Raw genomic sequence first — 18570 nt, forward strand, 5'->3', positions numbered from 1 at the left:
CGAAACGTTTGGATTTGTTTGTAATGTTTGTAAACGTTTGGCTTAAATCGCTAAAATGGGGAAACATGTGGATTTGTTTCCTAACGTTTGTAAACGTTTGGCTTGAATCGCTAAAAACGGGAAACGTTTGGATTTGTTTCGTAACGTTTGTAAACTTTTGGCTTAAATTGCAAAAAAGATGAAACGCTTGGATTTTTTTCTTATCATATGTAAACGTTTGGCTTAAATCGGCAAAAAGGTGAAACGTTTGGATTTGTTTTGTAACGTTTGTAAATGTTTGGCTTAAATTGCTAAAATGGGTAAATGTTTGGATTTGTTTCGTAACGTTTGTATATGTTTGGCTTAAAATCGATTAAAAGGTGATATGTTTGGTTTTGTTTCAAAACCTTTGTAAACGTTTGGCTTAAATCACTAAAATGGGGAAACATTTGGATTTGTTTCGTAACGTTTCAAACGTTTAAAACGTTACCAAACAAATCCAAATGTTTGACCTTTTCAGCGATTTAAGCCAAATATTTAAAACGTTACGAAACAAATCCAAACGTTTCCCCATTTTAGCAATTTAATCCAAACGTTTAAAAACGTTATTAAACAAATCCAAACGTTTCCCCTTTTTAGCGATTTAAGCCAAACGTTTACAAACGTTACGAAACAAATCCAAGTGTTTCACCTTTTTAGCAATTTAAGCCAACCGTTTCAAACGTTACAAAACAAATCCAAACGTTTCACCTTTTTAGCGATTTAAGCCAAACGTTTACAAACATTACAGAACAAATCCAAACGTTTCCCATTTTTAGCGATTTAAGCCAAACGTTTACAAACGTTACGAAACAAATCCAAATATTTCCCCTTTTTAGCAATTTAAGCCCAACGTTTACAAACGTTACGAAACAAATCCAAGCATTTCACCTTTTTAACAATTTAAGCAAAACGTTTACAAACGTTACAAAACAAATCCAAACGTTTCACCTTATTAGCGATTGAAGCCAAACATTTCAACTTTTTCGCGATTTAAGTCGAACGTCTGCAAACGTTACGAAACAAATCCAAACGTTTCAAACGTTTGGCTTAAACTGCTAAAAAGGGAAACATTTTGTTTTATTTAGTAACGTTTGTAAACGTTTGGTTTCGTTTCGTAACGTTTTCACCTTTTTAGCGATTTAAGCCAAACGTTTGATTTTATATCATAACCTTTATAAACGTTACGAAACAAAACCAAACGTTTAAAACGTTACGAAATAAATACAAATGTTTAAAACGTTACGAAAAAAATACAAACCTTTCATATTTTTAGCGATTTAAGCCCAACGTTTTGTTGGGTTTTATTGGTTCATAACGCAGCGGAATTTCAAAAATTTATCTAAAAACCCAAACCAAGATCCATGTAATTCGAATTAAACAGAACAATTACTTACTTGAATGTCGAATTCAACAGCAATGTAGGAAGGAAGGAGGTGGTTCACTTTGGTGATACCTGGCCTCGGATCAGAAACGCCTCCAAAAGAACGCGTCCTCTACGAGTATCCACACGAACAGACCTTAGCCAAAACTAGTGCTTGTGTGCTAGCACTATTGCTTCACAAGCAATTTCGAATTTTAGTGATTTAGTGAATAATGAATTTCGTGATCCTCAAACCAACTGCTTAATGAGTATTTATAGTGATAAATAACACTAGGGTTTGAGACAAATTCGAATTTCAATCTCATTGCAATTCTACAAGTTTATGTTTATCAAAAACTCCTTTTTGATAATTATCCATATATATTAATTACTATATTTATTATCTTCCAAAAATAATAAATTAAGGAAAACACTTATCCTTAAATTTCGAATTAATATATATATTTATTAATATATATATATTACGAATTATATATATATATATATATATATATATATATATATATATATATATATATATATATATATAATTAATCACTTAATCACATTGGGCTTGTACAACCCATAACTGTTTTGGGCCTCTTCTTAGTGTGCGACCCTGTAGGTTCATATAACGTTGGCAGTAGGCTCGAAATCCCTATTTCAGCCCACAAGTCATAAGTGGCCTCTAGCAAGACATTATGACTACCCAAGTTATATGAATATCGATAATCCGATTTAACCATTTACAATAATATTTTAATCCCTTTGTCTCTCGATATCCAGATTGAATATAAGGCATAGTTATGTCATCCTTATAACATTCAATCATTAGTTTCTTGACTCTAAGTAGACTGAAAATGATAACTTCTTATCAATTAGCATGGCCATGCATTTACTTCAGTCTATCTTCTTCAAGGGGCCCATAGATATCTTACTCAAATAAATGAGGGACAAATTCCTTCTCAGTCACTCACATTTCTCACATAGTTACTTTCATATCCAATGACAATCTATTCCATTATCCTGTTAAAGATAATGTAAGACTGTATCAAAATATGAAATAGCTATGTAGAAATCCATGATGATTTCAAGGTCAAAGGATTATACTAATAGATCTGTAATGAGAATTACTTATGACAGTGATCTATGTAGTATTCTCACAGTGGGTCATCCAGTGCCTTATTTCTCAAATAGCACCTATGATTTGACTTAATATCTCATATACATGATTAGTAAAACATAATCATCAGTCAACATCATACTAGTCTCAATGTTCTATTAAGACTAGGGATAGATGGTATATAATTCTTTTATTAAACCTAAGGGTTCTACTATCAAGTCACATACTCGATGACCTTAGAAAGAATTAACCATTCAAGTATTTTAATCATTAATATAAAATGATAAAAACTGCCAATCAATAAATAATAAAATGATAAAGTCAAAACATGGTCAAACATGATTGACCTAGTGCATATCACTAACACGTTTACAAACATTAGGAAACAAATCTAAATGTTTCCCCATTTGCGATTTAAGCCAAACGTTTATAAACGCTACGAAACAAATCCAAGAGTTACACCTTTTGAGAAATTTAAGCCAAACATTTACAAACGTTATGAAACAAATCCAAACAATTCTCCATTTTAGCGATTTAAGCCAAACGTTTACGAACGTTGCGAAATAAATCCAAGCGTTTCACCTTTTTAGCAATTTAAGAAAAATGTTTACAAACGTTACGAAACAAACCCAAACGTTTCACCGTTTTAGTGATTTAAGCCAAACTTTTACAAACGTTACGAAACAAATCCAAACGTTTCACCCTTTTAGCGATTTAAGCCAAACATTTAGAAATGTTACGAAACAAATCCAAACGTTTCCCAATTTTAGCGATTTAAGCCCACAGTTTATAAACATTTGGTTTTGGTTCGTAAATGTTTGGCCTAAATCGCTAAAAAATTGAAACGTTTGGATTTGTTCATAACGTTTGTAAACATTTGGCTTAAATCGCTAAAAATGTGAAACATTTGGTTTTGTTCCATAACGTTTGTAAACGTTTCGCTTAAATTTCCAAAAAGGTGAGACGCTTGCATTTTGTTTCGTAACGTCTGTACACGTTTGGCTTAAATTGCTAAAAAGGTGAAATGTTTGATTTTGTTTCGTAACGTTTGTTAACGTTTGGCTTAAATTGCAAAAAAGGTGAAACGCTTGGATTTGTTTCGTAACGTTTGTAAATGTTTCGCTTAAATTGCTAAAATGGTGAAACGTTTAGATTTATTTCGTATCATTTGTAAACGTTTGGCTTAAATCGCTAAAATGGGTAAACGTTTGGATTTGTTTCGTAACGATTGCCTTATATCGCTAAAAATGTGAAATGTTTTGTTTAGTTCTTTAACGTTTGCAAACGTTTGGCTTAAATAGTGAAAAAGGTGAAACGTTTGGATTTGTTTCGTAACGTTTCAAAAACGTTTGGCTTAAATCGCAAAAAAGGTGAAACGTTTCATTTCGTTTTCTAACGTTTATAAATGTTTTGCTTAAATCGCTAAAATTATAAAACATTTGGATTTGTTTCGTAACGTTTGTAAATGTTTGGCTTAAATCGCTAAAAATGTGAAACATTTGGATTTGTTTCGTAACGTTTGTAAACGTTTGCCATAAATCGCTAAAAAGGTGAAACGTTTTGATTTGTTTTATAACAATTTAAACGTTTTGTTTGGTTTCGTAACGTTTGTAAACGTTTGACTTCAATCACTAAAAGGGTGAAACGTTTAGATTTGTTTCGTAACGTTTGTAAACGTCTGGCTTCAATCGCTAAAAAGGTGAAACGTTTGGATTGGTTTTTTAATGTTTGTAAACGATTGGCTTAAATTGCTAAAAAGGTGAAATGATTGGATTTGTTTCGTAACATTTTGTTTTGTTTTGTAACGTTTGTAAACAATTGGCTTCAATTGCTAAAAATGTGAAATACTTGGATTTGATTCGTAACATTTGTAAACGTTTGGCTTAAATCGCTAAAAAAGCGAAATGTTTGGATTTGTTTCGTAACGTTTTGAACGTTTTGTTTTGTTTCGTAATGTTTGTAAACATTTAGCCTCAATCGCTAAAAAGCTGAAACTTTTAGATTCGTTTCATAACGTTTGTAAATGTTTGGTTTAAATATTTAAATAGCGGAAATGTTTGGATTTGTTTCGTAACGTTTCTAAACGTTTGGCTTAAATTACTAAAAAGGTGAAACTTTTGGATTTGTTTCGTAACGTTTGGCTTGAATGCTAATGAAACGTTTGGATTTGTTTTGTAATGTTTTAAACGTTTGGTTTTTTTTCGTAACGTTTGTAAACGCTTGGCTTAAGTCGCTAAAAAGGTGAAACGTTTGCATTTGTTTCGTAACGTTTGTAAACGTTTGGCTTAAATCGCTAAAAAGGCGAAATATTTGGTTTGGTTTCGTAATGTCTGTAAACATTTGGTTTTGTTTTGTAACGTTTGGCTTAAATAGCTAAAAAGGTGAAACATTTGATTTGTTTCGTAACGTTTGGAAGCGCTTGGCTTATATTGCTAAAAATGTGAAACGTTTGAATTTGTTTCGTAATGTTTATAAACGTTTGGCTTAAATCGCTAAAAAGGTGAAACGTTTGATTTTGTTTTGTAACGTTTGTAAACGTTTAGCTTAAATTGCTAAAAAGGTGAAACGTTTCATTTTGTTTCATAACGTTTGTAAACGTTTGGGTTCAATCACTAAAAAGGCGAAACGTTTGGATTTGTTTCATAACGTTTGGATTTGTTTCATAACATTTTACCTTTTTAGCAATTCAAGCCAAAAAATTAAAACGTTACGAAAAAAATCCAAACGTTTCACCATTTTTGCGATTTAAGCCAAACGTTTACAAACGTTACGAAACAAATCCAACGTTTCACCTTTTTAGCAATTTAAGCCAAACGTTACAAAATAAAACGAAACGTTTCACCTTTTTAGCAATTTAAGCCACATTTGCAAACATTACGAAACAAAACCAAACGTTTCACCTTTTATAGCGATTTAAACCAAACGTTTACAAACGTTACAGAACAAAACCAAACATTTAACATTTTTAGCAATTTAAGCCGAATGTTTACAAATGTTACGGAACAAAACCAAACGTTTCCCCTTTTTAGCGATTTAAGCCAAACGTTTACAAACGTTACAAAACAAATCCAAATGTTTCACCTTTTTACCGATTTAAGCCAAACGTTTACAAACGTTTTGAAACAAATCCAAACGTTTCACCTTTTTAGCAATTTAAGCCAAACCTTTACAAACGTTAAATCCGAACGTTAAATTAATTTTACAAACGTTACGAAAACAAAACCAAACGTTTCACCTTTTTAGCGATTTAAGCGAAACGTTTACAAAAGTTACAAAACAAATCCAAATGTTTCACTTGTTTTGCGATATAAGCCAAACGCTTACAAACATTACGAAACAAATCCAAACGTTTCACCTTTTTAGCAATTTAAGCCAATCGTTTACAAACGTTACGAAACAAATCCAAACGTTTCACCTTTTTAGCGATTTAAGCCACAATGTTTACAAACGTTTCGGAACAAATCCAAACGTTTCCCCTTTATAGAGATTTAAGCCAAACGTTTACAAACGATACGGAACAAACCCAAATGTTTCACCTTTTTAGCGATATAAGCCTAACATTTACAAACGTTACGAAACAAATCCAAATGTTTCACCTTTTCAGCGATTTAAATGTTTCTCCATTTTACCAATTTAAGCCAAACGTTTATAAACGCTACAAAACAAATCCAAATGTTTCACCTTTTTAGTGATTTAAGCCAAACGTTTACAAACGTTACGAAACAAATCCAAACGTTTCACCTTTTTAGGGTTTTAAGCCAAACGTTTACAAATGTTACAGAACAAATCCAAACGTTTAAGAACAAATCCAAACATTTCCCCTTTTCAACGATTTAAACCAAACATTTCCAAACATTACAAAACGGAACCAAACTTTTCACCTTTTTAGCCATTTAAGCCAAACGTTTTCAAACATTACGGAACAAATCCAAATGATTCACCTTTTTAGCGATTTAAACCAAACGTTTACAAACGTTACAGAACAAAACCAAACGTTTCACATTTTTAGCAATTTAAGCCGAATGTTTACAAATGTTACAGAACAAAACCAAACGTTTCCCCTTTTTAGCGATTTAAGCCAAACGTTTAGTTACAAAACAAATCCAAATGTTTCACCTTTTTAGCGATTTAAGCCAAACGTTTACAAACGTTTTGAAATAAATCCAAACGTTTCACCTTTTTAGCAATTTAAGCCAAACCTTTACAAACGTTAAATCCGAACGTTAAATTAATTTTACAAACGTTACGAAAACAAAACCAAACGTTTCACCTTTTTAGCGATTTAAGCGAAACGTTTACAAAAGTTACAAAACAAATCCAAACGTTTCACTTGTTTTGCGATTTAAGCCAAACGCTTACAAACATTACGAAACAAATCCAAACGTTTCACCTTTTTAGCAATTTAAGCCAATTGTTTACAAACGTTACGAAACAAATCCAAACGTTTCACCTTTTTAGCGATTTAAGCCACAATGTTTACAAACGTTTCGGAACAAATCCAAACGTTTCCCCTTTATAGAGATTTAAGCCAAACGTTTACAAACGATACGAAACAAACCCAAATGTTTCACCTTTTTAGCGATATAAGCCTAACATTTACAAACATTACGAAACAAATCCAAATGTTTCACCTTTTCAGCGATTTAAATGTTTCTCCATTTTACCAATTTAAGCCAAAGGTTTATAAACGCTACAAAACAAATCCAAATGTTTCACCTTTTTAGTGATTTAAGCCAAACGTTTACAAACGTTACGAAACAAATCCAAACGTTTCACCTTTTTAGGGTTTTAAGCCAAACGTTTACAAATGTTACAGAACAAATCCAAACGTTTAAGAACAAATCCAAACATTTCCCCTTTTCAACGATTTAAACCAAACATTTCCAAACATTACAAAACGGAACCAAACTTTTCACCTTTTTAGCCATTTAAGCCAAACGTTTTCAAACATTACGGAACAAATCCAAATGATTCACCTTTTTAGCGATTTAAACCAAACGTTTACAAACGTTACAGAACAAAACCAAACGTTTCACCTTTTTAGCAATTTAAGCCAATCGTTTACAAACGTTACGAAACAAATCCAAACGTTTCACCTTTTTAGCGATTTAAGCCACAATGCTTACAAACGTTTCGGAACAAATCCAAACGTTTCCCCTTTATAAAGATTTAAGCCAAACGCTTACAAATGATACGGAACAAACCCAAATGTTTCACCTTTTTACCGATATAAGCCTAACATTTATAAACGTTACGAAACAAATCCAAATGTTTCACCTTTTCAGCAATTTAAATGTTTCTCCATTTTACCAATTTAAGCCAAACGTTTATAAACGCTACAAAACAATTCCAAATGTTTCACCTTTTTAGTGATTTTGTAATATCCCGTAAAATTTTAATTTTATTTTGTTAATTTCAGACGTGGTTCCGGATGTGTTTTGAGGGGTATTTGAAGTTTCGTAAATTATTGGTGGTTCGATTCATCTTTGGTTCGATTTTGAGTTTTGTTCTCGGTTCCCTTGGGTCTTGGTTCAACCAAATGGTTGAACCAAGGAATTAACCAGGTCTCGTAAGAGACCTGATGTTTTCCCGTACAGTCTCGTACGGGACTGTGCCTGTCCCGTACGGGACTGTGCAAATTTTTGCACTGGTCTCGTACGAGACCAGGCTGTCCCGAACGAGAACTCAACATTTTTGCTGAGTCTCGTTCGAGACTTGTAACGGCAGATTGGGAGGCTTGATTTCTGCCGTTACCATTCTGATTTCTTTCCCTTTTTAGCTGATTTGATTCCTCATTTTCCTTTCCTACAAATTCAGAAAACTCTTGCTTCCATTCTCTTCGTTTTTCTCTATAATTTTCACCTCCAAATTCTGCTCCAAACTCAGCCCCGTGGTAAGTGTTCTTGACCATTTTCATTTCAGTTTTCTTGTTTTAACACCTTTCGGTTTTCTGATCCGTGTGTGTTCGTTTCTAGATCGAAACTGAAACCGTTTGATCTCAGGCGTTCTAGACTCGTATACCTTCGATTCAATTCGTTCGCTTCGCTTAACGGTACGCCGTTGATCTCGTTATCTTGCCGTTCGGTTTACCGCTTTTGTTTGTGTACTTTATGTTTCATTTTTGATGCTTACTGCCGATGGGTTTCCTTCTTGTTGCCATGATTTTGATTGTTTGGACTTTTGATCTCTTGGGTAATTGTTAGTTTATGATTTCATGGAGTTATCATTTTGTTCTCCATGTTCGTGTTAAAGGTTGGGTTCGGCAGTAACGTTTGGTGTTTGATTCTCCTTGTTAATTGATTATGGGTGTGTAGCAATGGTGTTGTGTTGTTTTGGTTTGATTTATGGCTATTAGGTTGCTTGGGTTTGATGAGAATTGATAAAGGGACTTAGTTTCAGAAACTTAAGAATGGTGATTTGCAAATACAGGGGTGGCGGGATTGTTTGATATTTGATTTGGAGGAGATGACTAATGTACCACTTTAGTCACCATCTTTTTAGGCTTAAAATGATTAGGTTCTTAAGTTACTTTGATTCCATAATAACTTGTATTTGATTATAATTTACAATCGACATTTTGTAACGGGATTTTTATAATCTAAGTTAAATATAATTACTCGGGTAATTTTATTATATTCGTATGTCAATTTAACACGAAAATGGTTAAATTACAATTTAGTCCCTAAACGAGTTTTATAACTTATTTAAATGGGTTTTTGGTTAATAACTTTATATTTTGTTTTATTTTTAAAACAAGAGCTATTAAATTGTATTTGGATGTCAAATTAACTAAATTACAATTTAGTCCCTAAATGGCAAAAGTACAGTTTAGTCCCTATTTGGCTAAAGTGCAATTTAGTCCCTAAACTTTTATTTGACATATTTTAATTAAGTTTTTGGGGTTGTAACTTGGGTTACTTGAAATTGAAGTTATTGAGTTCCGCTTTTAAAATGGATTATTATTTTGTTAATTTATTTTATAAATATAAACTTGGGTTTATATTGATAATTGTTTTGAGTCGGGTTAGACTTGGGTCACCCGACCAGTGAGGTTAGCTTGGAAATTATTGGTAACTCGGCTAACCCACTATTTGGAAATTTTTTATTATTTAAAGTTATTAAATAATATCTATGAATTGGATTTTAAGCGGGAACTCAATAGACTTATATTAATTGGGCTTTATTACCTTTTGGATATATTTGTGTTATTTTGGATTGTTTATTTACTATGTGTTAATTGTGCTAGTCTTATGTGGTGTCTAGTACTCTCTAGAGTTAGGGTCTGATTTTAATAATTATTTTATTTATCTAGACTCGTCTACTGTTCGTGCTTCAGAGGCGAACCAGAGCTAGTTGCTTGCCGGTATTTCACGCGGATTAGCAAGCAGTGAGTTTATATTTACTATTTACCGCTTTATTAAGTAAATTGTTATTTTAATATTAAATACATATACTGTACGTATATTTCGAACTGTTTTATATTATGGCTCTTAGTTGGAACATGCTACCTAATGGGCGTCATTAGGACTGCGTGCGCACCGGTATTGATCTGGGTAAGGTATATATGGAAATGTGGTAACTCGGTGTGAGCATAGCTCTCGGGACCAGGTAGAGTAACTCGGTGTAGCTCAGCTCTCGGGACTCTGGTATAAGTGTGGTCAGTGGTAACTCGGTGTAGCTCAGCTCTCGGGACCAGACCTATTGGATTATGATTATTATTTAGAACTGTGGATTAGGGTTCCAACTATTATCTGTAACATCGTTATTAAATGTTTTAAACGTTTTAAAGGTTTTCCACTTAATAAATGTAAATAGTGGTATGAACTCATCTCAGTATATCTGACCCCGTTGTTTTCCCAATTTTCCCAGGGTTAAGATCTGAGAGAGTCTGGTGATCTCCGCATTTACTTTTCCTCGGAGGTTCCTTTTATTTTGATAAACTGTCAAACTATTTTATTCTTAGACCGCAGTAGTTGACTAGACGTCTTTATTATTATTACAGTTGTTTGTCGGATTGGTCTGACTAGTTATATTGCTCTGGCATGTTATGTATTTATTTTGGATTATTTATGATAAATCTATTTTAGTTTCGGAATTGGATAAGCATGTTATATTAACCGTTGAATATTATAACTGCTAGATTTAGGCTGAAGTCTCGGTTGCCCCCGAGCATTGGTTTTCTGCAGGTTATGTGTTTATATTGTTAATTGAAAGGCTAGCTACGGGTTTTGGTACTACATTACCCATACCCTAGCGCCGGTCGCGATTCATGAAAATGGGTCGTGACAAACTTGGTATCAGAGCTTTGGTTTCAAACCAAGGCCATTTGCTTGCTATGTGATTACTCTGTTAAGTATGGTTGTGTCTTAGGAACTACTGCGGATATAGGATTCTGTCATGTCTTTAAAACCGTCATCTTTTGATTTTAAAAACATTCTGCCTACACCAATAGGATTGCGTCGAGTCAGTCATTGTGTGTTGATTTGATGTTGTTAAATGTTAATTTTATTTCACTTGGGTGAACATTTTATTGCTGTTGATTTCTTGGGAAATCCTGTATGTTGTTTGTTTTGTTCATACTTGGGTATGAAATATCTGTTATTTAAATTGTTGTTGTTCAATCTTAGGATATGAACAACGTTATTCGTACTCGTGCTCGTGCTGCGGCAGAGCAAGAAGCTGTGGCTGATGATGCGATTTCCATGGAAGTCGATCAGAACGTACCACCAGTTCAGGCTAATGCTGGACGTGGTCGAGGTGGAGGTGCTGGCAGAGGTAGAGGTGCTGGTAGAGGCAGAGGAGCCGGTGCTGGTAGAGGTGGAGCTAGAGGACGCGGTGCAGCAGGTGTTCAGGCACCAGAGGTGCAACAAGCACCAAATATGCAAGCGTTCGACTTCACTACTTTCTTGGCTGGCGTTGTCGAGATGCAGAACAATCAGGCTCTACTGCAGAATCAGTGTAATATACTGGGTCAGTTAGCGCAGCAACAGCAACCTCAGGTTGGTGCTGTAGCTGGTATTGGTGGACTTGCTGGTGCTGGTCATATTCCAACAGACAGAGAGTTGGTGATGACCTACTTGAAGTTGAATCCGACTTCTTTTGATAGTACTGGGGATGCTCTTGACTTTTTGGAGGAATTTGAGTACAACAGTCAGATGATTCAAGCTTCTAATCGTCAATCAGTGATGCTTGTGGAGATGTCGCTGAAGGGTCCAGCTAAGGACTGGTATCGTGATAACATCAGGCCAGTTATGGATACTTTGTCTTGGGCTGATTTTGTGATCAGGTTCAGAGGTTACTATCTACCCTTCTCTGTTACTGAGAGTTTCAGAGAAAAGCTGCTAAATTTGAAGAAGGGGGATAGATCAGTGACAGACTACACTACTGAGTTTGTACGTTTGGGGCGGTTTGCTACAGATCTTCAGGGTGATCAAGAGCGAGTGAACGACCGTTATGTTAGGGGTTTAGGCTCGGAGTTTCTTCCTTTGCTGATAGGGACAAACATGGAGTTTGCTCGGTTAGTGGATAGTGCGCGGCGGATGGAGAATTCGATGGTTCAGTTTGGGACGATCTCTGACCCTTTCCAGAATCAGAAGGGAAAGAGTGACGTTCCTAGTGGGGGGCAGCAGGCCCCAGTGCAGCATGGTAGTGGGAACTACTACAGTGGCTCTTCTCAGGCCAACAGGGGGAGTCGACGGACTCACAACAAAGGGAGGCATAGTGCCAGGAGTGCTCCGTACAGTTCCAGTAGCAGTGGGAGCAACCGTGGTTCAGGACGCGGGTACAGTGGTGGATCGAACATTCCGTTCTGCCAGAATTGCAGACGTAGGCATTATGGTCAGTGCCAGTTAGCTCCTGGAGGTTGTTTCACTTGTGGCCAGCCGGGTCATTTTTCTAGGGAGTGTCCGACATCTGCGCAGCAGATGTCTAACTCCAGTGTGGCGCAGTCATCTTATCAGCAGCAGAGACCTGCGTTTACACAGTCTGTAGGGTACGCTCAACCTGCAGCATCTTTTGGTGGCCAGCGGGGCCGTGGTTCAGGTGGCAGAGGTTTTGGTGGCCGTGGTAACGGCGGTAGAGGTTCCAACGGTTATGGTACTGGACAGAGTTCGCAGCAGCAGCCGCAGGGTCAGGCCAGAGTGTTCGCACTTACTCCTCAGGATGCGCGTGCATCAAACGCTGTGGTGCAAGGTACCATCCGGATTTCTTTTACTGATGCTTTGGTATTATTTGATGCGGGTGCGACCCATTCGTTTGTTTCTACTTGTTTTGCTGGGAAATTGGGTAGAGCACCATCTGTCTTGAGTGAACCTCTAGCTGTGTCTACACCTATGTCTGAAGGTGTAGTAGTGGACGTCGTCTATCCTTCTTGTCCTGTGGTTATTCAGGGTAGAGAATTGTGTGCTGATTTGATTGTACTTGACGTTCTTTCTTTTGATGTTATCTTGGGGATGGACTGGTTGTCACGCCATTATGCTTCTATTGACTGTCGAGGGAAGTCAGTTGAGTTCAGGATTCCAGGTGGTCTACCTTTTTCCTTTCAGGGAGAAAAGGCAGAGACACCTAAGAATCTGATTTCCGCCATCAAGGCGAAGCGGATGTTAGGCAAGGGTTGCCAGGGTTTTCTTGCTGTGGTTCGTGATTTGGAGGCTGGTGGTAGTGATATGCATAGTGTTCCGATAGTGAATGAGTTCACTGATGTGTTTCCAGAGGAATTGCCTGGATTACCACCTGATCGTGATATTGAGTTTTGCATTGATGTGGTTTCTGGTACAGCTCCGATTTCGATACCGCCGTATCGGATGGCTCCTGCAGAGCTGAAAGAGTTGAAGGACCAGTTACAAGAGTTGTTGGATAGCGGGTTCATCAGACCGAGTACTTCTCCGTGGGGTGCTCCAGTTCTGTTTGTAAAGAAGAAAGACGGTTCCTTTCGGCTGTGTATCGACTACAGACAGTTGAATAAGGCTACTGTCAAGAACAGATATCCTCTTCCTCGCATCGATGATCTGTTTGACCAGTTGCAGGGTGCAAAGTGTTTTTCCAAGATTGATTTGAGGTCTGGGTATCATCAGCTACGGATCTGTGATGCAGATGTGCCTAAGACTGCTTTTCGGACTCGTTATGGACATTTTGAGTTTCTGGTTATGTCCTTTGGTCTGACGAACGCACCAGCAGCGTTTATGGATATGATGAACAGAGTGTTCAAGCCGTTTTTGGATCAATTTGTTATCGTCTTCATTGATGACATTTTGATCTATTCTCGGAGTGAGGAGGAGCATGCTTATCATTTGAGGACTATACTACAGACGTTGCGTGAGCATCAGTTGTACGCTAAGTTCTCAAAATGTGAGTTCTGGTTGGATCAGGTTACCTTTCTAGGACACGTGGTGTCGAAAGATGGGATCAAGGTTGATCCGAAGAAGATTGAGGCGGTCATGGATTGGCAAAGGCCAAGGTCAGTTACCGAGATCAGAAGTTTTCTGGGTTTAGCTGGCTACTATCGTCGGTTCGTGCAAGATTTCTCCAGAATATCTGCACCTTTGACTAAACTGACACAGAAGGGTGTCAAGTTTGAGTGGACTGACAAGTGCGAGGCGAGCTTTGAGAAGCTCAAGGAGATTTTGACTACAGCTCCGGTTTTGGCATTGCCTTCTGGCATTGACGGTTTCACAGTGTATTGTGATGCGTCTCGGATCGGTTTGGGTTGCGTTCTGATGCAACATGGACAGGTGATTGCCTATGCTTCCAGACAGTTGAAGAAGCATGAGGTGAATTACCCTACTCATGATTTAGAGTTGGCAGCTGTGGTTTTTGCGCTGAAAATCTGGAGGCATTATTTGTATGGTGCTACTTGTGAGATTTTCACTGATCATAAGAGTCTGAAATATATCTTTGATCAGAGAGAGTTGAACTTGAGACAGAGGAGGTGGTTAGAGTTGCTGAAAGACTACGACTGTACTATTCAGTACCATCCTGGTAAGGCTAATGTGGTAGCCGATGCGTTGAGTCGCAAGTCTTCGGGCAGCTTGGCTCATATTTCTGAGATTGGGCGTAGACCCATGGTTAGAGAGTGGCACAGTTTGATAGCTTCGGGCTATGGTTTGCAGATTTCTCAGGCTGGTTGTTTGTTAGCACAGTTGCAAGTGCAACCTGTGTTGATTGATCGGATCAAAGCTGTACAAGCTGAGGATCCACAGTTGAAGCGGATTATTGAGGAGGTTCAGCAGGATGGAAATCCTGAGTTTACATTTGTGGATGGTGTTCTGAGACATGGTTCGAGATTGTGTGTTCCGGATTCAGATGGTTTGAGGGACCAGATTCTGGAAGAAGCGCACAAGTCTGCTTATAGTGTTCATCCGGGTTCTACTAAGATGTACCATGATCTTAAGGGTACCTACTGGTGGAGCGGGATGAAGAAGGATGTCGCTGAGTATGTTTCTAAGTGTCTGACTTGCCAGCAGGTGAAGCTGGAACATCAGAGACCTTTTGGTTATCTGCAACCACTACCTATTCCAGAGTGGAAGTGGGAGCGGATTGCTATGGATTTTGTGGTTGGTTTACCACGTACTCGACAGGGATACGATTCCATCTGGGTGATAGTTGACCGTATGACCAAGTCAGCTCATTTCCTACCGATCAAGGTTTCGTATACTGCTTCGAGGTTGGCTCAGTTGTACATCGACAGGATTGTCAGTTTGCATGGTGTACCGGTTTCTATTGTTTCAGACAGAGGTTCTGTGTTTACTTCGAGGTTTTGGAAAGCGTTACAGGAATCCTTGGGTTCTCGGTTGGATTTCAGTACAGCTTTTCATCCTCAGACTGACGGTCAGTCTGAGAGGACTATTCAGACGTTGGAGGATATGCTCAGGATGTGTGTTCTCGATTTTCAGGGTAGCTGGGATACTCATTTGCCGTTGATCGAGTTTTCCTATAACAACAGTTATCATGCGAGTATCGAGATGGCGCCGTATGAGGCTTTGTACGGGCGCAAGTGTAGATCTCCTATCTGTTGGGAGGAGGTCGGAGAGCGTAAACTCTCGGGAGCGGAGATTATTCAGATTACCTCAAAGAAGGTACCGTTGATCAAACGGAGGTTAGAGACTGCTTTTAGTCGGCATAAGAGTTATGCTGATCCGAAGAGGAAAGACATTGAGTTCCAGGTTGGTGATTTCGTATTTCTTCGGGTTTCGCCTATGAAAGGCGTGGTTCGTTTTGGCGTCAAGGGAAAGTTGGCACCGAGGTATATTGGTCCTTATGAGATTTCGGAGAGGATTGGAGCTGTGGCTTATCGTCTGGTTCTACCGCCAGACATGTCATTAGTACATCCTGTGTTTCACGTTTCTATGTTGAGAAAGTGCATTTCTGATCCTTCACACGTGATTGTGCCTCAGAGTGTTGAGATCGACCAGGAGCTGTCCTATGAGGAACAGCCAGTTGAGATTGTTGATACGCAGGTGCGTAAATTGCGGAACAAGGAGATTCCGATGGTCAAAGTTCTCTGGCGCAATCATTCTGTAGAGGAGTGTACTTGGGAGACCGAGTTGGATATGCGGAATCGCTATCCTTTTCTTTTTCCGTGAGGTACGACGTGGTTCCGGATGTGTTTTGAGAGGTATTTGAAGTTTCGTAAATTATTGGTGGTTCGATTCATCTTTGGTTCGATTTTGAGTTTGGTTCTCGGTTCCCTTGGGTCTTGGTTCAACCAAATGGTTGAACCAAGGAATTAACCAGGTCTCGTAAGAGACCTGATGTTTTCCCGTACAGTCTCGTACGGGACTGTGCCTGTCCCGTACGGGACTGTGCAAATTTTTGCACTGGTCTCGTACGAGACCAGGCTGTCCCGAACGAGAACTCAGCATTTTTGCTGAGTCTCGTTCGAGACTTGTAACGGCAGATTGGGAGGCTTGATTTCGGCCGTTACCATTCTGATTTCTTTCCCTTTTTAGCTGATTTGATTCCTCATTTTCCTTTCCTACAAATTCAGAAAACTCTTGCTTCCATTCTCTTCGTTTTTCTCCATAATTTTCACCTCCAAATTCTGCTCCAAACTCAGCCCCGTGGTAAGTGTTCTTGACCATTTTCATTTCAGTTTTCTTGTTTTAACACCTTTCGGTTTTCTGATCCGTGTGTGTTCGTTTCTAGATCGAAACTGAAACCGTTTGATCTCAGGCGTTCTAGACTCGTATACCTTCGATTCAATTCGTTCGCTTCGCTTAACGGTACGCCGTTGATCTCGTTATCTTGCCGTTCGGTTTACCGCTTTTGTTTGTGTACTTTCTGTTTCATTTTTGATGCTTACTGCCGATGGGTTTCCTTCTTGTTGCCATGATTTTGATTGTTTGGACTTTTGATCTCTTGGGTAATTGTTAGTTTATGATTTCATGGAGTTATCATTTTGTTCTCCATGTTCGTGTTAAAGGTTGGGTTCGGCAGTAACGTTTGGTGTTTGATTCTCCTTGTTAATTGATTATGGGTGTGTAGCAATGGTGTTGTGTTGTTTTGGTTTGATTTATGGCTATTAGGTTGCTTGGGTTTGATGAGAATTGATAAAGGGACTTAGTTTCAGAAACTTAAGAATGGTGATTTGCAAATACAGGGGTGGCGGGATTGTTTGATATTTGATTTGGAGGAGATGACTAATGTACCACTTTAGTCACCATCTTTTTAGGCTTAAAATGATTAGGTTCTTAAGTTACTTTGATTCCATAATAACTTGTATTTGATTATAATTTACAATCGACATTTTGTAACGGGATTTTTATAATCTAAGTTAAACATAATTACTCGGGTAATTTTATTATATTCGTATGTCAATTTAACACGAAAATGGTTAAATTACAATTTAGTCCCTAAACGAGTTTTATAACTTATTTAAATGGGTTTTTGGTTAATAACTTTATATTTTGTTTTATTTTTAAAACAAGAGCTATTAAATTGTATTTGGATGTCAAATTAACTAAATTACAATTTAGTCCCTAAATGGCAAAAGTACAGTTTAGTCCCTATTTGGCTAAAGTGCAATTTAGTCCCTAAACTTTTATTTGACATATTTTAATTAAGTTTTTGGGGTTGTAACTTGGGTTACTTGAAATTGAAGTTATTGAGTTCCGCTTTTAAAATGGATTATTATTTTGTTAATTTATTTTATAAATATAAACTTGGGTTTATATTGATAATTGTTTTGAGTCGGGTTAGACTTGGGTCACCCGACCAGTGAGGTTAGCTTGGAAATTATTGGTAACTCGGCTAACCCACTATTTGGAAATTTTTTATTATTTAAAGTTATTAAATAATATCTATGAATTGGATTTTAAGCGGGAACTCAATAGACTTATATTAATTGGGCTTTATTACCTTTTGGATATATTTGTGTTATTTTGGATTGTTTATTTACTACGTGTTAATTGTGCTAGTCTTATGTGGTGTCTAGTACTCTCTAGAGTTAGGGTCTGATTTTAATAATTATTTTATTTATCTAGACTCGTCTACTGTTCGTGCTTCATAGGCGAACCAGAGCTAGTTGCTTGCCGGTATTTCGCGCGGATTAGCAAGCAGTGAGTTTATATTTACTATTTACCGCTTTATTAAGTAAATTGTTATTTTAATATTAAATACATATACTGTACGTATATTTCGAACTGTTTTATATTATGGCTCTTAGTTGGAACATGCTACCTAATGGGCGTCATTAGGACTGCGTGCGCACCGGTATTGATCTGGGTAAGGTATATATGGAAATGTGGTAACTCGGTGTGAGCATAGCTCTCGGGACCAGGTAGAGTAACTCGGTGTAGCTCAGCTCTCGGGACTCTGGTATAAGTGTGGTCAGTGGTAACTCGGTGTAGCTCAGCTCTCGGGACCAGACCTATTGGATTATGATTATTATTTAGAACTGTGGATTAGGGTTCCAACTATTATCTGTAACATCGTTATTAAATGTTTTAAACGTTTTAAAGGTTTTCCACTTAATAAATGTAAATAGTGGTATGAACTCATCTCAGTATATCTGACCCCGTTGTTTTCCCAATTTTCCCAGGGTTAAGATCTGAGAGAGTCTGGTGATCTC

The sequence above is a fragment of the Mercurialis annua genome, linkage group LG8 (genome assembly GCF_937616625.2).
Source record: "Mercurialis annua linkage group LG8, ddMerAnnu1.2, whole genome shotgun sequence".
NCBI classification, from domain to species: domain Eukaryota; kingdom Viridiplantae; phylum Streptophyta; class Magnoliopsida; order Malpighiales; family Euphorbiaceae; genus Mercurialis; species Mercurialis annua.